This window comes from Astatotilapia calliptera, chromosome 6, assembly GCF_964374335.1.
Source record: "Astatotilapia calliptera chromosome 6, fAstCal68.1, whole genome shotgun sequence".
In the NCBI taxonomy this organism is placed as follows: domain Eukaryota; kingdom Metazoa; phylum Chordata; class Actinopteri; order Cichliformes; family Cichlidae; genus Astatotilapia; species Astatotilapia calliptera.
In genome coordinates, this window is record NC_137427.1 from 28,738,218 (window position 1) to 28,759,663 (window position 21,446).

Sequence of the window (21,446 nt, forward strand, 5' to 3'; positions counted from 1 at the left end):
TCGCGTAAAATCCTACCCCAAAATCTACTTCACTACAATCACAAAGCCTAAAAAGCCCAATAACTGAAAAAAGAACAATGCCTTAGCTGGTATTTTGGTTGATATCATGTTCAAACTTTACTACCTCATTGCACTTTGAATTCTCCTGCTTCAGCTACTTTCTCTCCCTTTTACCAAATAGATCAATTCAGAAACACACCAATGTAACTTCATCCCTTTGCAACGCTGCATCTGACTGAGCAGCAGTGTAAAACTCTGCATGTAGTCAGACAGTTAAATTACCCTAAAAAGCTGCTGTTTGGCTGGAACCAGAGTGGACCCTGTGGCAGGTGCATCCTCTGCCTACTCAGCTGCTCTACTTGTGTTCAGATGATTAAGGTAGAAATTCAGATCGACAGAAAATGACCAAAAATGTTTTGCTGTACTTAGACTGTGTACGCATGTACGTCTGCAGCCCTTTAGTATCCTTTACGAATTTGTGCATCACATCTTACCTTTTCTTCCTGCAGTTACAGTTATAATCCTCCATTTTTCTTACAAATACTATATATGGTATAAATATACCACGACGTGGCGATGGGAGCACAGCTGTATCAATGGGTGTACCAAGGTTTCAAGGAAAAACAAAGAAAATGTCTTTCAGGGTCTAAATGAGCACACTGAACATTTCTGTGATTACTGTGATTAAAAAAGCAATTTGGTAAAGGTGTGTTATGTCCACTAGACGTTTAACACATTGTGTCAGTTTGCTGGCTTGTAGTGCTCCTCTGGCTTTATCTGACTGTGCGTTGCGCTCATTCTCATTCAAGCCAATTAATGATATACAACCAATTATAGGCAAACACAGATTTTCACACAAGATCCTGATTTTCTAGTGTCTCAGTCAAAGCTTGATCATAACTCTTGACAGATGCACTGTTAAGTGATTCATTGGCTGCACATACACACAGTACTATATTTAGGATAGATAGAGTCTATTCATTTTACCTCTTTTAGATACGTCTTAATGTCCATTAATACCAGCAAACTGTTTGATTTAATTAACATCATCCTTTATCAAAGAAACACACATCTATTCTAAGAAACACAATCGGACTTACTAAGATCAGCACAGACACTGATAGAATTTCTAAAGAAAACAAATCTCATAAAATATGCCACGTCCTGCTCCTCATCCACAGTTTTTCTTAACACAACAAATGCAGGAAGAGGATGAGGAAGAGGATACTGTGGTTCCATAAGCAGACAGTATGAGCTGACCACCAGCAGCTAGTTTAATTGGCACCAGTCACTGTGCACATCTGTCCAGCAGTCCCTTTACAACCTTACACTCCGTTAAGAGCAGTGTTAAAGGTTAGCGAGCCAAGTGCAACGTATTAACAAGACAACGCTGGGAAAATGCTTCACCTTCATCCCCTCCAGCCAATGTTTTATGCCATATGTTCCTGGTAACCTATGTACCATGCAAAAGCTTACTGTAACAAAGAGAATAAAGCATCCACTAGTTTGTTCATATCTGTGCCTCACAAAAGGGTAATAGCAGTGCATGTAGCGCTTTGCACTGCCAAGAAAATACACCCCATAATCTCATTACAGGTGATGTAAAGCAGCAATGCATAACAAGTATGCATGCCACAGTTTTGTAAACACGTGTGAGTATATGTTAAGCCACGTAGACATAAGGGCACACACTCAGAATGAACCATGCCGTGGTTAGTTTGCTTTTGAGGATGACTAATGTCAACTAAGAATCATTTATCAACATTGAACAAACTCTGTTTGGCCATCGCTCTCTTGATTTAAGCTGTGATTTCCAAAAAATACTGAAAGCAGGATAATGAAAACAGGAATCCTATTAAAGTAAATTATAAAGCACTCAGAAGTAGTGACTGAAATATATGTGTTATTTTTCACATTCATTCTGTAATTATTATGTGCATTCTTTCAGATAGCTGTGAGGATATTCACTTTCACTGAGGAAATGAGCTTTTATCATACCAGGCACTTATGAGGTTTAGCTAGTGGAGCAGTTCTTCTTTCATCTGTCAGCAGCCAATAAGCACTACCAGCACACTGACTAGCTAAACAAGGTTGGCTCTCGTTACTCCCTCCTCGCTCTATGCAGATTAATCCCTTTGATGTGGAACCAGCAGCACAAAGAGGAACCGAGTGAGGAAGAGAAGACGCGAGAGGGAGGGAAAAATCAGCAACTGGTTTTAATGAGGACCTGTGTCAGCAAAACAACACGGCCACGCTGCAAACTGACCCAAGAAGACTTTCAAATATTATTCATAACCTGGGAATTGTACATAAATGGCTGCTAGACTTTGTTGTTGCTGTTGTTATTCTTGGTATTATGTTGTTTAGGGTTTTGGATGAAAATCAGACAAGGGCCACAGTCCAGGGGGGATTTTTTAGAGGAAGAACAGGAAGCTTTTATTTGGCAAACTGTAGAATTCTTCCACAAGTTTCAAACCGTGTAATGAGCTCACTTGAAACTTTTGTTGGTGGTGTAACTAATCTGTTTTAGTCATGAGGAAGAAGTAAGAATTCCCATTGTTGAAGTTGGGTCTCTTTTGGTTGGTTTCGGGCTGTAAATTAAATTTGCAAAATGGGTTTTTCCGAGCTATCGTTCAATTTCAGAGGGTTATTCAGGCTATAAAAAGGCACTAAACTCAATCTTTAAGGTGACAAGTGTATATTATTAAATACTATTCCCCAGCAGCCATAATTGCAATGGCAAGGTGGCAAATGGATATCTACAGACGTAAGTACAAATACACAGTCACACAGCCTCATCTTACCTATCAGATGATAGTTTCTAGCAGCGCTTTTTAAATTAAAATTTAAAGCAGCTTGAATGAAAGATGCTACTGTGGATGCTACTGACAGATTGCCGGTTCATGCAATTTAATTAAAGTATTAATGAAAATCACCCCATTTTCTCTAAGCTGCAATATTACATAAAGTAGTGAAATTGGAAATATTGATGTCATGCAACCTGTCCCAATATTAAACATTATTGTTAGTGTAATATAGTAATCTCATTGTTATTATGAACTATGCAAAATGCAACATACCAAACAAACTGCATTAAATTACATGGATGCATCCTCTTAATAGAGTGCAATCTCATGCTGAGCTCAAAATCACATTTGTTTCGTTTAGAACTGTGACACAGTCGCGTGCAATGTATCTATTCTGTTGTCACTGCAGCATTCAGACAGTTACATTCCTTCATTTGTATCAAATTATCTTAAGCACTTCTAATGGAAATATCCAATTAGATTAATGGTTTGCAAAAATCATTAACTAAATGAGAAAATATATTTCAAAGTTCAGTTACGCAATGCTACGGTTTGCATGTCAACATCATAGGAGCGATATAAATACATTGTGATTCATTTAGCTGTCTTATTTATTTATCTTATTTATATGCAAACCACAGATTGAAGAACAGCAGATGAGAGTCCTTGGAGAAGATGCTATATTGTCTGTAATTAACATCAGGATAAAAAATAAGCAGAAAATGCTAATTACAATAATGCTACATTAACTTAACTTGCTAATTAAACACTCTGGCACTGAGCTGTCATTGCACATATTTCATAACAAACTGGTGTCAGCACTGTCATGGAAACAGAGCTGAAGTCTGGTAAAAAAAAAAAAAGTTGGAGACAGGTGTTATATGCAAAATATTAAAACTTAAGGAAACACTCAACAATTGTTGTTAAGATTTTGCTAACTTATACTACACTGACTTTAGAAATTCAGTTTTATGGCAGCATAAATGCTAAACTGTGACACAATATCACATTTCATAGATATCATTTATAGGAGACTCTTGGGTTTCTTTTTTAAAGTGTGTTAACAGAAATTGAAATATTCAAGCTTTACAATAGATGAAGCCTGATTTTTATACCATGATTTCTGTGTTTATTCACCATTTAAAATATTATCTAATATTAGTTGTTAAAATATCTTCTTCTTCAGGGCAAGCAAGGCAAGCACTTCTCCTTAAATTTCAAACATGTTGTTTCATAAAGCAAACAACGTTGAATCTTTGCATCCATCCAATTAATTACTCGTATCTTGTAGCTGTAGTTGACTCTGAGCCACTAGAATCAGTTTCTGTCAGTTTCCTTGGCATGGGCATGTCCATGTCCCCGGAATAAAGGCTGATGCTGGATGTTTGAATAAACCTCTGAAGACTGAGGGTGCTTTCATGCGCAGATATGTTTGGAAACTGTAGCAAGCAAATGAAAAAAATTACTGCGTGATTCATCATTTTAAAAGATACATTTTCTGTTACAAACCATCTTGGCTAGCACGTGCGACATAGATGAGTTAATGTGCACTGTGAGGAAACTTTTAAAAACTACTTCATCTAACTAGCAAAGATTGCTTTGATGATGGAGAGAGGAACTTTTACCATGTCCCATTTAATAAAACAGGCTAGTTAAACAGGTGCAGACTCCACCACCATTTTCAGATTAGCATCTGTAAGAAATCACTTGGTTCACTGACTCCACTAAATTTAACAGCTAACCACCGCCTTAATGTTTCATTAATATTTTATTTAACATTATCTTCACCTGTGCTTGCCTTTCTCTAAAAGTAACTGCTTGCTACTGCATAGAGACTAATGAGAAGCACAGTCCAAGATATTACTGAAAATTTTCCATTTATTTGACCTGTGTCTGCTATCAATTACTTGTTAATTTTACCATTCAAAAAACAAACAAACTACAGAACACTTTGTTAAATGAAGAAAATCAATTCACCAAGCTCCCCACAGTGTATAATGTTGTTTGTGTGGCAGTGATGGTTCTAGCTGTCCCAGGTTGCCTGTGTTCACACTGGCAGGTCATTCATTTGTGTGTTTTTGGCACACAAAGTCAACCCAAACCAGCTGCAGATTTTCTGTGGCACAATGCTGAGTATCAGCTAGCATCATCAAGGGTTCATTTGCAACTGCTGAAGGCTTTTTGCGCTGCAGTCAACTGGCTCAGTTAAAGGCATTATGTGAAACATCTGAGACAGGATAACACATTTTACATACTGAATGAGGCATCCCCAAAAGTCAAGGACAAATTAGCAGCTCAAGCACATACAAATACAAACATTGCTCAATTAATAACAAATAAATATTATCCAATGTGAAACTAGCAATAAATTAACCGAGGTCACATTTAGAAAAAAAAAAACTTTAGTATGAACTCAGGTTAAATAAAAGTGCTCACCATAAGGGAACGTGTAACGCTACCCTTTTCCAAACAGCTGAGGTGGTCTGATTAAGATGGCTCCTGGATGCCTTCAGTGTTTGGGTATTCCAAGCACATCAACTGAGAGGTTAGAGCCAGAACACATTGAAAGGATTATATATACCATCTGGCCTGGGAGCAACTTGGGTTCCCCCTCAGATGTCCCTTTTCTTACCTACTCCACTAACTTTCCTTAGCCAGGTGGCACCGTGACAAGTACCTGAAGAAGTGGCGAAACAACAGGGATGAGTTAATGTTCCTGCCTCTGGATACACACACGTGGATGGTGTTGGCTATCTGGACACCTTTGGGTTGAAATAATAGGAGAACTAGATTTAATGCTAAATATGGATGCATACATAAGGATAAACATTTATAATTGGAAACACCAGAGAGTCCATTAATGATCTTACAGAAGAGCAGTGGCCAGGCTTGACCCCTTGAATACAAACTCCTTAATTATAAGGAGGCACATTTTTTTCCAACACCTCCATTTATATGATAGGATACATGTATATTTAGAAATTTACACTTTGGAAAGAAGCCAAAAGCTTTTTTTAAATGTTTTATTTTAAATGTAGAAGTGCCACTTCTCAGATATGATCTGAGAGCAATGATCTTTGGCTGATAACCCCGATTCGTGAAAGACAGAAATAGTGAGTGTAAAATAATCCTACATAAAAGGAAAAAGCAATTCATAGTATCCAATTACAAGTAATCCCATACACAAATCTGATTCGCTCCTCACACGGGACAACAGACAACAGCCTCAGGCTCACATCTGTGTTCATGTGCAAACAGAACTGAGGCCAAACACAAGCTATCAGCCATCAGCTTTCAGCCACTGAAAGGCTTCACTTACTGTGCAATGTTTGAACACAGAGCCCAGTGATGCGAGCTGCCAACGTTCAAACTCCACTGTGAATGAAATAATGGGGTATGGCGGTATCTTGGGGTTCTGCCCGTAATTCTGAGCCTCTGGGAGCCTCTGGTGCTGATTGCTCCTGCTAAATAATTACTCGCATCTATTGAAAAATGCATGCTAACAGCATTTAAAGCCAACTTTAGTGGGAGCTAAAAGCACACAATTTAATCATTAAACGATTGAGCACGAAAGGTTCCCATTACTTTGACACTTCCTGAGATGAAAATATTCATAACTTTAATGAGCACTCCTGGAAACCATGTGTACATGTTTTCATACACACTAAAGGAAAGCTCTTCCTCAGCTGTGAGGTGGATACAAAACGGGCTTTAAAGCTCAGAGCCGTCTGTTCACTGAAGATGCTTCACAGCATTACTTGCAAAAAACATTTACATCCTTAGTTTGTTCTTCGAATGGCAGATAAACTAGACACCACAGTGATGCAAAATGCTGCAGATATTAACACACACGCGCACAGACACACACAGACATTGTTTGACTTAAGATGGCATGGATGTTTACACCGACGATTGCCAATTATCCCACTGTGTGTTGACAGTGAAAAGCTAACACCTACACAACAAAGTCCACAGGCTGTGATATAAGCTGTTCGGTACATGCTGCAAAGAAAGGGATGTAGTGGGAAAATAACATAATGTGAACAGTGCAAAAATGCAAAATATAAGAGATGAGAAAGCTTATCCTGTGTGTGTGGGAGGAAATATAAAAGCCTACAAAAAGAGCTTTGTCATGATATACAGTTAACTTTCTCCGTCATCATCTGTCTCTGCATAATGCTTATCATCTGCAACTTGAGGGGCACATGCAAGTAAAAGATTATTTTCAACTTTCTTAAAAACCCCATGCATATCAGTCAGGAGAAAGTTTTGCCGGCATTCACAGTAACAGGAAGCCACTTGCATATCATTCGGGAGTGCTCTGAATCCAAAAAGAAACTGTGTGATGGGTGATTGACGTACCCAATAATTAGCTAGTTAGAAAAGCAACTTGCTGGCCTCTGTGCAGCGCTCTGCAGGAAATTGTACTGCTGAAGCGTGTCTGTTTAAATCCAGATTTCATGATAAACATTCCAAGCAAGCAGTGTGCACAGAGTTCATAATCTGCAAGGTCAGAAATTAAAGGGGCGCTGCTAGACTGCATGAAGAGGAACTGTTGTTCGCTCGTTTTACTCTGCAGTCACATTAGAGTGGCAAATGAATGACCAGATGGGCAGGTGGCATATCAGAGTGATACTTGACCTGTGACTTTGTAAATAATGTGATTGGTGTGGCAAACGTGACGTGACTGTAGACTTCTTTGCTGTTATAGTGTAGCTGTAGTGCAGTTACTGTCTCCTGAGGCTAAGACAGTCTTCCTGTTGTCTATCAAGACAACAGGAAGGCTGTGAACAGCCAGTATGTTTGGGGCATAGCTCATTAGTTAAAACAGGTCTTCCACTAATTGGTAGGTTTGTGGTTTGATCCCCTCCAGTCTCCACTCTGCATGCCTAAGTGTCCTTGGGCAAGAGATTGGACGCCATGTTAAATAGAAAGTCCTCGTGTGAAAGGGTGAATGGGTGAATGGGGCATGTTGTATAATGTGATCAAACAGAGTCGAAAATTGCTGCATAAGAACCAGGCGCTCAATTTGTATTTGTGTTATGATTTGGAGATGGCACTGACAAAAAGACAGGTGGCAAGTCTTGGCAAGTTAAAGATTTTAAGATTTTCATTAGGAGTAACACTGAACAAAGGATGTTGAATATGGAGCTGTCAGGCAGGAGGAAAAGTAGAAGACCACACAGACAAGATTCATGGATGTAGTGCAGGAGGACATGTAGACGGTTGAAAGGAATGCTAGGGATACATTGAGAGGGCAACAGATGATAAGCAACCCCTACAAAGTGTGCCAAAGAAGAGTTTTTCCTCAGTATTTGTACTGTTTCCTGCCACTTTTTTATTTTAGGTGACTGTATTCATCCCTTTTTTTAGAGGTTAGTTTCTCATGTTCTTTGTTTCCCACCCTCATTACTGCCTTGATAGTGTTCACCTGTATTCTATTATTACCGCTCTCTCCATGGTATGTATTTCTTCTGTCTTCCCTCAGTCTGTGTTGTAACATCAAGTTTTTTGCTACCTGTTTACAATTAAAATCTTACTCTTCCTTGAATCACATCCTTGCTTTAAAATGTAAGACTTTTTAAAGTGCATAGTAAACTGAGTAGTTTTCAGAATTATGGTAAAGTTTCCAGTTATGGACTGATGCTGCTGGGAAGGTAATGTCACTCATGTTCACATTTAGGTTACATCAAGTGTAGTAATGAAACTCTTTAATCTCTACGAAATGTTCCATTTTAATACTATAACTAGGGGCTGTAGAGCAGCAGATGGACAGTGGTCCATCTAATACTTGTTTAAAAAGAGGATAATGCAGGTACTTAATCTGCAAATAGAAGAAAACCTCACAGGCACAGCTGCACAGGTGAGAACAGTGTTCCCTCGATGGATCGTAGCGCTCCCCCACGTGTGAAAATGGGATCATATAATATGAACACAGAGAGTGAGAATACCACTCAAATTCAAACAGAGGCTTTCCTGACATGTTAGTCATGAGATGCCGTAATGCACAGATGCATAATAAAACCCATTAAAAGCAAAGCTGTGGAGAAGTAATGTCCTATATTCTAACTATGTTTTAATAAGGCTCCAGTGTCCGTTTCAGTCCAAGCTCTTTCTGCTACCTGTGAAAGAGCTTGACCATTGTGGGTGTTTGGACTATCTACAGAAAAAGATATTTGTGCTTTTCAAAATTTAGCTCCAAATCAATTACATTTAAAAATGCAGTACTGTGTAAAAATTGTTGTGATCATTTACAGCAGTGGTCAGCAGAGATGGGCAGTAATGCGTTACTTGTAACACGTTACTGTAATCCGATTACTTTTTTGAGTAACGAGTAGAGTAAGGGATTACTATTGCAAAAACGGTAATTAGATTACCGTTACTTTCCTGTAAGCACGCTGCGTTACTGCGTTACTAAAACCGTGATTTTTTTGCGAGAGTGTCTCATGACAGTGATGTAAGCCAGTGCGATGTTTGTGACAACAGCTGTGTGCAGATCAAAAATGGATAATGTATCGAGTGCGGGAGAGAGTATGAGCGTGCAGCTTGAGTTTGATTCCATAAAAAGTGACAAAAACATTAGCGTCCGTTGTGCGTGGGAAGAAAACTTATTTTTACAGCGAAAAAAACCCCTAAACTTCCAAGCAAGCGCCGAGTGCACAACGACGTAATGGGAAATTCACAGAGAAACTCGCGGATTCTTCCACTGACCGCGGCACACCTGCACCAGGGTAAACCTACGCCTACTCTACTCCTGCTTTACAGGTGAAAATAGAGCAACAGGGCCGCTGGTCTTTGATTTTATTTATTTTCTGCTGTGTTTTACTTGCATCTATTTGAAAGAGTGAGTGTAAACACAAAAAAAATTATTTTATTTTATGTGCTGGAATATGCAGAAAATAGGTTAATGTTAAACAAATTTCTTCCAGTCAAAGAAGGTTGCATATAATTAAATTTTTGCTTGATGCATAAAGTTAAAAGATTAAAACTAATAAAACATGTTTTAAAAAGAGACTTTTCCATTTGATTACATTTTGTATGATGGATTATGTAGAAAAAGTAGAATTGGGCTGAAAGATCTATCGCTTTATCACCTATTCAGGTTTTTTAAAAGTAACTAAGTAATTAATTACTTTTGAAAATAAGTAATCAGTAAAGTAACGTGATTACTTTTTTGGGGAAGTAATCAGTAATTAGTTACTGATTACTTTTTTCAAGTAACTTGACCAACACTGGTGGTCAGTGTGGAGTATTGCAGCAGACAGGCTACACATCCCCAACCAAGTGACAACACTGAGGTCACTTTCTCCATGCCCTGCTCAAGTAGTGTGCAGCATTATATGTCCTCACAAAATGATGGGCCCATTACTGCCTAACATTGTGTGTGTGTGTGTTTGTGTGTTTGTGTGAGAGAGAGAGAGAGAGAGAGCTGCGATTTCTTTACATCTCTGAGATTTTCACTTTAAACTGTGCAAATTTGGTAATAACACAACAATAACAAAAAACCCCAGAAAAAGCCCTGTTTTATATCTTATGCTGTGTGGTCAACCATACAGTATCTGACAAGTCATACTCTCGTCAGTCAAGGACAACGGATGATCTTATTACAGGTGTTGCACTCATCTTTTCTGTCCCAGTCAGCAGTGTGTGAGGTTCATATACACTGTAGCTCTGGAATTCTTTCCTCATCCCTTCTGGTTCATGGTGCACTTTACGCTGTGACAGATGTAACGCGTACTTATCCTTCCCAAAGTCATGGACGTTATGAGTCAGCAAACCAATGTCAGTGAGGAGACACTGATTGCAAAGCGGGCTAGCTGTTTTTTAAAAGCATGACAGGTGAACCAAGGTCAAACAGCGGGAGGTAGAAAATGGTGAGGTACGTCAATATTTGTCACATGTGCACGGCCACATTTGTTCACCCCGACAATCACTTTGGAATCCTTTGCATCCCAGAACGTGAAAGGACACCAGAGACAGTAAAATTCATAGATTTTAAAGGTTTTGATTGACGTGTTAAGACACATGTTGTACAGAATACCCGACTGGCCTATATGACACAGAATAATCTAAACACAATGCCCTGCAAAAGGACAGTGAGTTATGTTTCCGGTGTGCTTAACTACCTTATGATACAGCACCACAAATTACTGCGTGCATAATTGAGACTAATTTAAGACTTGTGCTTCACATTTACTTGAACCAAATAAACTGGTTAATGTATTCAAACAAATTCCAGGCACCATCTATCTCATGGCTTCAGGGCTCTGGCACAGGTCTTGGTGTGGATCTACTTCTGACAGGATGCCCTTGTGTTTGAATGGCTTTAAATGTGTGAGCGTGTTTGTGTTGTCATGCAAATGTCTGTATATGTGTCTGTGTAGTTGGGCATGCATGTTGTTGAAATGGTCCAAAGTGAAACCCAGAGCAGATAGAACTTGGCTTCAGTTTTCTGCCCTGCTGCGCTGGAATCAGAGCTCTTTGAATTTATAGGGTTTTTTTTTCCATCCTCAGATGGGCATTTGTGAATACACAGGAAGGATTTTATGTGCTAATTAAGAGGCATTGTGCATATAAAGTATTTCGTGGAAACTCATTATTATTTATTTGACATAATAAATAAGAAATTATAATAAAGAACACCTTGAGCATAAACAGGTACTAATTCTCTTTATACAGCTTTGTGCAACAGAAGAATATATATATATATATATATATATATATATATATATATATATATATATATATATATATATATATATATATATATATATATATATATAAAAACACCCAGCACGCCCCTGCGGGCGGTTTATCCTTCAAGCTCGGGTCCTCTACCAGAGGCCTGGGAGCTTGAGGGTCCTGCGCAGTATCTTAGCTGTTCCCAGGACTGCGCTCTTCTGGACAGAGATCTCCGATGTTGTTCCCGGGATCTGCTGGAGCCACTCACCTAGCTTGGGAGTCACCGCACCTAGTGCTCCGATTACCACGGGGACCACCGTTACCTTCACCCTCCACATCCTCTCGAGCTCTTCTCTGAGCCCTTGGTATTTCTCCAGCTTCTCATGTTCCTTCTTCCTGATATTGCTGTCATTCGGAACTGCTACATCGATCACTACGGCCGTCTTCTTCTGTTTGTCTACCACCACTATGTCCAGTTGGTTAGCCACCACCATTTTGTCCGTCTGTATCTGGAAGTCCCACAGGATCTTAGCTCGTTCATTCTCCACCACCCTTGGGGGCATCTCCCATTTTGACCTCGGGACTTCCAGGTTATACTCGGCACAGATGTTCCTGTACACTATGCCGGCCACTTGGTTATGGCGTTCCATGTATGCCTTGCCTGCTAGCATCTTGCACTCTGCTGTTATGTGCTGGATTGTCTCTGGGGCATCTTTACACAGCCTGCACCTGGGGTCTTGCCTGGTGTGATAGACCCCAGCCTCTATGGATCTTGTGCTCAGAGCTTGTTCTTGTGCTGCCATGATTAGTGCCTCTGTGCTGTCTTTCAGTCCAGCTTTGTCCAGCCACTGGTAGGATTTCTGGATATCAGCCACCTCCTCTATCTGCCGGTGGTACATACCGTGCAGGGGCCTGTCCTTCCATGATGGTTCCTCGTCTCCCTCCTCTTTCTTGGGTTTCTGCTGCCTGAGGTATTCACTGAGCACTCGGTCAGTTGGGGCCATCTTCCCAATGTATTCTTGGATGTTCCTTGTCTCATCCTGGACTGTGGTGCTGACACTCACCAGTCCCCGGCCCCCTTCCTTCCGCTTAGCGTACAGCCTCAGGGTGCTGGACTTGGGGTGAAACCCTCCATGCATGGTAAGGAGCTTTCTTGTCTTTATGTCAGTGGCTTCTATCTCCTCCTTTGGCCAGCCTATTACCCCAGCAGGGTACCTGATCACGGGCAGGGCGTACGTGTTGATGGCCCGGATCTTGTTCTTACCATTCAGCTGACTCCTCAGGACTTGCCTGACCCTCTGCAGGTACTTGGTGGTTGCAGCCTTTCTAGCGGCCTCTTCATGGTTCCCATTTGCCTGCGGGATCCCCAGGTACTTGTAACTGTCCTCTATGTCTGCAATGTTGCCTTCTGGTAGTTCAATCCCCTCAGTTCTGACTACCTTCCCTCTCTTTGTTACCATCCGACTACACTTCTCCAGTCCGAACGACATTCCAATGTCATTGCTGTATAGCCTGGTAGTGTGGATCAGTGAATCGATGTCTCGTTCACTCTTGGCATACAGCTTGATGTCATCCATGTACAGGAGGTGGCTGACAACTGCTCCGTTACGTAGTCGGTATCCGTAGCCAGTCTTGTTAATGATGTCACTGAGGGGGTTCAGGCCTATGCAGAACAGCAGTGGGGACAGAGCATTTCCTTGGTAGATCCCGCACTTGATGGTGACTTGCAGAGGTGGGACCAAGTCATTGTTTTGCAAGTCTCAAGTAAGTCTCAAGTCTTTATCCTCAAGTCTCAAGTCAAGTCTCAAGTAATGTCAGGCAAGTCAGAGTCGAGTCTCAAGTCACTGGTGTAAAAGTCCGAGTCAAGTCACAAGTCTGAAACTTTGAATTTCAAGTCCTTTCGAGTCTTTAAAAAAAACAAACGAAAAAATAATGTTGCAGTTATGCTAAATGTAAATATTAGACCATGTAATTTTAAAATCTGTGTTTTTCTCAACACATGACAAAATAGTGAACTTAGAAAATATACACAAATTGTGAAATTGCACCTCTTTAAAATGGAGCTCAATTAAACTTGGCTCCAAGAATAATTTTCACCAACAGTTCTGAGATAAGCTGCATGTTATTCTTGGATGTAGGACCGGCTTTAAAATCGCATGACAAAAATATCATACACATTAAAAAAAACTGTATCACCAACGTAGCCTGGACAACATTTGCTAGTTAGATGAAGTCAGCTATCTCATCTTAGCATATTTATATGCATATTTATAATCATACGGTTCTTGGAGTGAGTGCATACACTCATGAAGTTTAGTAACTTCAGGTCACTGCAACAAGCCCAGGTACAGTTTACCAACGGATGGGTGCAGGACCTTGAAATGCACCGTGTAGAACGAAAGACCATCGTACGTATCATAAGTTTACCAGTCTCACAAATCGTCGTCATAAATACACATTCCTTAACCGTTTATTAATAGGACCTTTGAGCTCAACGGTAATTAATTAGCAGTGGAAATAATTTCTGGTACCCATCACAGAAATGTAGCAGTGACAATAATACTGTATGCTGTAATCGTACTGGGCAATTAGTGATACAAAACAACTGTTTTATCCTGTGAATAAAAGTATATGTTCTTGTCAATGTACCATAATAACAGAAGCGAAACGCAATATTGTGTCAGGACAATTCACTATTTATGCACAATAAACAAAGGAGCATAGCGCGACCATTTCTGTTCAGCGCCAGACTTGCTTGTAACCTATATCACTAATTATGTTATGAAAATGACGTATTAACTACTAAAAAACACTGACCTTCGTGTAAATGCTTGGAGCAGACTAACCTGTGAGCTGGAGGGTTCTGGGACGTTATATTTGGTCTTTGAATGGCTGCAATCCAGGCCATCCGTTGCGTCTTTGTTACTTCGGAAACATGGCTTGAACAATTTCTCTTCAACGACATAATCCGATAACAACCGATCTCTTTACCCGTCGGCTTCCCGTGGCTGTCATGCGACCGGCTATTGCAGTTAATAATACAACAGCTTCTTGACATTTTTGTGTTTCTTTTTATTGCTGTATAGGGCTTCGGAGCGTGATGTCACGGGGGTGGGCGTGGAAAGGATTTTGGCCCGATTCACCATTTTGGGGGTCTAAGCTAGGAGCGATAGCATAGCCATGGTTCGTACTTGCTGTGTGCTCGGCTGCAATGTTCGATCTTACGACCGGCACGGGAATAAGGTTGGATTGTCTTTTTATGCTTTCCCAACCTGGAAGCGACATGAGGCAGCTCGTGTATCGATGTTACCAAACGAAGGCGTCTAGCCTGGATAGCAGCTGTGAGATGAGCTGACGTGCAGCTCTCTTCCATCTCCAAATATCTGTTGGTGCTCCAGACATTTTCATTCCGGTAAGTTCTAAATATGTTCATATCTCTCTTTATAGCCTATTAGTTTCATTTTCGATGCGCTCTGAGCTCATAGCAAATTAGAACAAACATCCTACTGAGTGATTTTGCAGAACTACCGTCTATTTATAGAGTTGCTAATTATTTGGCATTATTGCAGCAAACCAGCCGATGAAATGGATGAAACATCATGACTGGTTTCCAGCGCTACAAGAGGGACCTGCTTCAAACAAACCACCATGCCAATCAGATTACTTCTTCCATGTGAGGGTGAAGAGGTGACCCTTCTGGATAAGATGGTGAAGGTTTGCTGCGTTTGGTGAACAGTGTGATAATAAAACCAAAGAAGAATGAAACCTGCTCCTGTTAAATGTTCTTAAGTCTTGTGCTGTTATTTTTTCAAAAGATACAGTAAATAAAGTAATGTTAGTAGTGGGTGATATCATGTAAACACTCATGATTTGGTGTAAACATTTTGTCATTTGTAAACTGTAAATGACATGGATTCTACACTGTTACTGATGTGATGCTCTATAAAGTGGTTTTAATTTAAAAAAAAAAAAAAAAGGCAAAATAATTTCGTTTCTTTATTCAACTTTTGAACAGTGGGACTCAGTCAGTACATATTCAGTAAATGCAAATTATTTACACAGCAGTGCACTACAGGCATACATCTAGACCCCTAGATAAAACATGATGGCATTATAGCAGTGACAACTCCTCCACAGTAGCAGGTGGGGTTTTTCTTTTTTGAGGACGGCTCCTTTTACCTGTCACTACAGATGGTCTGTGTATGTTTTGATCAAGAGCCTTTTTTTGGGCAGCTGAAGAGAAGTCGTCTATCTTATGGCCAACCTCTGGGTGTATCTTGGTATTATTACCAGGCAAAACCCAGTATGCAGGTTCATCTGTAACAGTCCTTGTGCCACGGATCAACACTGTTCCGTCTACTTTAGACAGAAGAGCAGCGACGTGGGTGCAGGTCTCTGCGACTCCGGCCATACAGGTGCAGCGGGCGGCTTCAACCTTCCCTGTGATGCTCACAGTGACCCATGGCTGCAATGCTGGTTCATTCAGTCTTAGAGTGCAGCACCTGAAACACACACAGACAAAGTTCATTTAAAGACAAGAACTATGAGCCAAAGCCGACACAAATGTGTTTAATCTACTTTATCATAAATGTAACAAAGTGTCAAGAAAGTTAGCACATACATGTGATTTTTCATTTCTTTATGTGTCCATCTATAGAACGCTGCATGTTATAGTCTAAATCTGTCTGTTCTGTCAGAAACCTGCCTGCAGAAAATGAACCTAAAGTATGTAATGCAAGGATGTCATCACTTTAGAGATGGAGAAAGCATAAAGTGACAATTATGAATCACTTAATATGTTAAGGAGATTCTGCAGGTCATTAATCAAAGTATAAAACTAAAATAAAATGTATTTTTAGTGACACAAGATACAAATATGGAAGCAAGATGTATAATTAGAATTATTTATAATAAACATTAATAAATCATTGCAATTTCTTTAACCATAGAGAATAACTAAATCCTTCAGGACAGTGTCTCATCAATGCACTGAACTCACTATGTTATCCACCTAACAGTCTCCACATGTTCTCACTGTAATTTCCCCTCATGAATGAATTTATGCTGCAGTAATCTGAATGTTTGCAGGGAAATCAAACGCATTTCACTCGCTGTACTCGAGCTGACTTACCTTTGATTGAATGACGACTTGTACGCGCTGACTCCACAGATAAGGTATGAAATATATCAGGCTACGTCAATAGCGGTTGGTCTTCAGGGTTTCTACTCCACGGCCGTATTTCATACGGGTCCACATTTCCAATGCACGCTATTTTCTGCAAGTACCGCCGCTTCGCCTCTGGACGCAATCGGTCTCTATACAGTTCATTCTCTTTTAAGCTGCTTTTAAGCATCTTGTAATCGTCGTTCCAACACAGTGTGTTTGATTTGATTCGTAGACCCCGAAAATGCCGCCGCGCTCCCACAATGCATTGCGGCGTGACGTCAACTCCGAAGCCCTATAACTGATTTTAATTGAAAGCCTGCGTGCGCTAGTACCGATTGCCACGAGTTCCCAGAATCCTTTGCGGTTCTACCCGTGAATGACGTCACATTTTCAATCTCTATATAATATGCATGTTAAATTTTACATTTGGGGTAAAATATCAAGTCTTTTCAAGTAAACCGGTTCAAGTCCAATTCAAGTCCCAAGTCATTGGTGTAAAAGTCCAAGTCAAGTCACAAGTCTGAGAACATTTTTTCAAGTCAAGTCTAAAGTCATAAAATTAATGACTCGAGTCTGACTCGAGTCCAAGTCATGTGACTCGAGTCCACACCTCTGGTGACTTGTGCTATGGGCTTGGAGTTGGCCTCTAGTGTTGTACGCCACATCCCCATTGAGTTCCTGATGAAGGCTCTTAGGGTCCTGTTGATCTTGTACAATTCTAAGTATTCCAGTATCCAGCTGTGGGGCATTGAGTCATAGGCCTTCTTGTAATCAATCCAGGCAGTGCACAGGTTGGTCAGTCTGGTCTTGCAGTCTCGGCTGACTGTTCTGTCTACCAGTAGCTGGTGTTTTGCGCCTCTGGTATTCTTGCCAATCCCTTTCTGTGCCCCACTCATGTATTGACCCATATATATATATATATATATATATATATATATATATATATATATATATATATATATATATATATATATTTATTTATTTATATATATATATATATATATAATTTATTAGGGGTGCAACGATACACAAAATTCATGGTTCGGTTTCGGTACTTTGGTGTCAGGGTTCGATATTTTTTCGATACAAAAAAAATGTTCATGCCTTTTTAATTTGTCATTTATTAAAATTATAAATATATATTTTAATTCAGAAGTACAGTTTTTAAATTTAATGTTGCTGAAACAACAAAATAAAAAAAATAAATCTGTCTGATCGAGAAATCACTCATTTTTGGAAAAGAGAGTTTATTACAGAGAAATGTCTCTTTCCTAAATAAAAGCTACACTATAGGCTTCTTCTGGGCTATATTCTCAGCAGCATATTAAACATATCAGGTCCCCATAAGGAGAATCATGTGCTAACAGCTGTCTAAATGACTCGGGTAAAGTTTGTAGCATGCGTGCTTGTTGTTTTTGTCTGCTTCCACTTGTCTTTGCACTAGGATGATGTCGGAGTAAATGTGCAGTCATATTCGTTGTGTTCCCACTAGTGCTGTCAGCGTTAATCTCGTTGAAATGATGTTAACGGCACAACACGGCAAATCTCCGTTAACGAGCTACCGCGGATCACCCCGTGCGTGGAGCTGGACGGCCAACACGTTAACGAGCTAACTGCGCTAAGGCAAGGCAAGGCAAGGCAAATTTATTTGTATAGCACAATTCAACAACAAGGTGATTCAAAGTGCTTTACAGAGACATTAGAAACAAAAACAAATAAAAAGCATGATTTAAAATTGATTAAAACAAGCAAACAAACAAACTAACTAAACACACACATTTCACACCTGTTCGCGCGATCTCAACCCTTATCGTAAGGGGAGCTACCAGTCCTTCTGTGGACGAGCTACTTTCTATTTTAAATTCCCTGAATTTAAAATACTCTCTAGACCCAGTCTAGACCCAGCTGGGGAGCTACCCAGAGCTCTAAACCCGCTTAACAAACAAACAAACAAACAAACAAACAAACAAACAAACAAACAAACAAACAAACAAACAAACAAACAAAACAGTATATAAAATCAAAACAGATAAAATCAGAACAGTAGATAAAATCAGTAGTTAATGTAAGTTAACACACTAGTTCCCACCCATGTAATTGAGCATTGCGTGGCACATCCAACATACTGTTTTACTTTAGTCCATGACGCGCTTACCTTCAGGGTCATACGTCACATGAAAACCAAAATAGTTCCAAACGCCAGATCTGAATGAGGGTGGGGGAGGTTCAATTTGCCATGTTACAAGGAAAGCTTAACTTCTGTCTCGCTAGCTTGCCCTGAGCTCAGTGAATCTGCGTTCGACTACTCCGCCTAGGCTGCACTGTCGAGCGCAGATCCACTGAGCGCTCAACACAGACAGCATCATCAGAAGGAAAGTTGATAAAATAAATTAAAAATTTTGTATTGTTCGATACATATGCGTACCGAACCGAAAGCACTGTATCGAACGGTTCAATATCGATACGAGTATCGTTGCACCCCTACTACATTTGTTATTCATTTATGAAGCACAGTACATGTTTCTTACTTGTAATTACCGCTACTTGTACATATACCTAAAAAGTTATGCAAATATGTACCCATAACTTGTTTTTCAAAATATTATACTCTAGAAACTGCTTCTCAGTCAATTTTCCAGTTCATCTATCCATTCTCTTCTGCTTATTATAATCCTTTTCAGGGTCAGGGTCAGGTCTATCCCCACTGTGTCAGAGGCAGGGTACACCCTGGACAGGTTGCCAGTGTGTCACAGGGCTAACACACAGACACAGACAACCATTCGCACTCACATTCACACCTACAGGCAATTTAGAGTTTCCAATTAACCTAACCCCACTAACTGCATGCCTTTGGACTGTGGGAGGAAGCCAGAGTACCATGACCTTCTTGATGTGAGGCAACAGTGCTAACCACCATGCCACTGTGCTGCAATTTTCCAATTATTTTACAAAAATTGTTTCTTTTGGACCTCACGATATGACGCACATGACAACTTTTCTGCTATCTTAATCTGTTAACTTAAACCTGATGCAGAAATCAGTACATTCACACCTCCACTAACTCCTTTCAGCCATATTATAGAAGGCTGTAGATAATCCAGTGAAAAAGATTGTTCTGTTCTCTAACAACAAAGCGGTGATATATACATATATAGAGAGATAATCATTAGCTTCTAGTGCAATTAATGAAAACATCATTGAAAAGGCTCAGCACAATAAAAGAGAAAATTAATGGTACATTATACCAGAATCTAAAACAGTGTCTCCATTTTAAATAAACACAATTTATTATTGGTGGCAAAGGTGGCAATTTTCAAAGAATAGGAACAATGGTTACCTGATAGCATCTGAAATGTTTCTAAAGTTTATATTATTTCAGCTTTTATTTTTATATTGTGACGAGTACATCAAAATATCAATACAGCATGCTATAGAAAATATTTTGTTTGGTGATCTTGCATCGATATAGGGCCGCCAAATATCTATATTTTATTACATTACAACGCTCTCGAATTACAACGGGCAAGAGGGCTCATCTTATCTGATAGGAGTCAACCTTTCTGCAAACAGCTGCAATCATTCCAGAGAGATTATCGAAGGTTTGCAAATAATTGCTATCTAGTTATTGCAGACAGATTGCCAAAATGTTCCAATTGGTCTGAACGAGTGAGCACAACTCGAGGGGGCTCCATTCGCTGCCAGCTGCTTATATTGTGGTTATATATTGGTTAAGGAAGACTGCTGAGTGCAAAAACTTAATAACTGAATGTGAATTTCTGTTAAATGTGAATTTCAATGTAGATCTGAGAGATAATTTCTCACAGTTAATTGCTTTATTATCAGAAACAGTCAACTAGACAAACTGCAGACTAATAGCAGACTCCCTATATCATAATTATGCCAGGTTTTAGTGATGCTTGTAGTTGAAAGCATTTATATATATGCATTAACATGAGCACATGAGCTTTGGATTTTGTATGTTTTACGTATATCTTCTCTCTGATTAGTAGGTTTTTACTACTAAGCAGCATTGTTTAACAGCTTATTATCATGAAGTTGGTCTTCCACTCCCTTGATGTCACATTTATATTTCATCCCGGGGACGGGTGATATTAGGAGGGCCATTCTACTGTGAATTAAGTCCCATAAAAAATCTACCATCTCCACTACAGGAGTGTTTTATTGGTTTCCCATGTCAGAGAGTTTTAAAATGCTGCTGTATCATCTTGAGAATGGACTCTTGCTGTCTGACTGAGACATTTCAATAAGAGAAGAAAAAGCTGAAAACTAACCTTAGGTGTTACTCAGAAAAAAAGGCTTATCGTCATAATCACGGACCTGAAATGATAAACAAAAACCATGTTTCGAAATGATCTCCCTGAATGTTCCTCAGAATGGACAAAGCATTTTTTGATCAGGCCTACTGGCGGATGACCAAGACGAGGCCTTTCAGATGTCACGGGAGGCACATGACTGTGTCATTTCTCTGAAGCTGGCAAACTGATGTGGCACGGGTCAAGCCCTCTTAAAACAGACCATCAGTATGATGAGGGAACTGCCAGTCAGGCATTAAGATGAGAAATCGCTTTAAACTTTTGGTCAGTGGCTCTAAAATAGACTGAGAAGGTCACATGAAAAAAGTACAAAACGATCAAACAAACTATTAACCAAAGTATTAACTGAAGGTCATAGTGCTGAAATTCTTATTTTGAACTTCTAGAACGTACACTCGTGTAACCGTTTCAGTGTGAACATAAAAAGCATGGCATCTAATATCACTAAAAACGCCG

At 39.7% G+C, this 21,446-nt stretch overlaps 2 long non-coding RNA genes across 2 annotated transcripts; one reads left to right on the forward strand and one right to left on the reverse strand.

Annotated features, from left to right (window-relative positions):
* The first annotated feature begins 14,573 nt into the window (after window positions 1-14,573).
* Window positions 14,574-15,472, forward strand: LOC145429481 (uncharacterized). The gene is made up of 2 exons (XR_013909729.1): window positions 14,574-14,901; window positions 15,059-15,472. It is a non-coding gene; the product is annotated as an uncharacterized LOC145429481 (long non-coding RNA).
* On the reverse strand, window positions 15,473-16,945 carry LOC145429480 (uncharacterized). The gene is made up of 2 exons (XR_013909728.1): window positions 16,621-16,945; window positions 15,473-15,991 (listed from the first exon to the last, which is right to left on the reverse strand). It is a non-coding gene; the product is annotated as an uncharacterized LOC145429480 (long non-coding RNA).
* Between the last annotated feature and the right edge of the window lie 4,501 nt (window positions 16,946-21,446).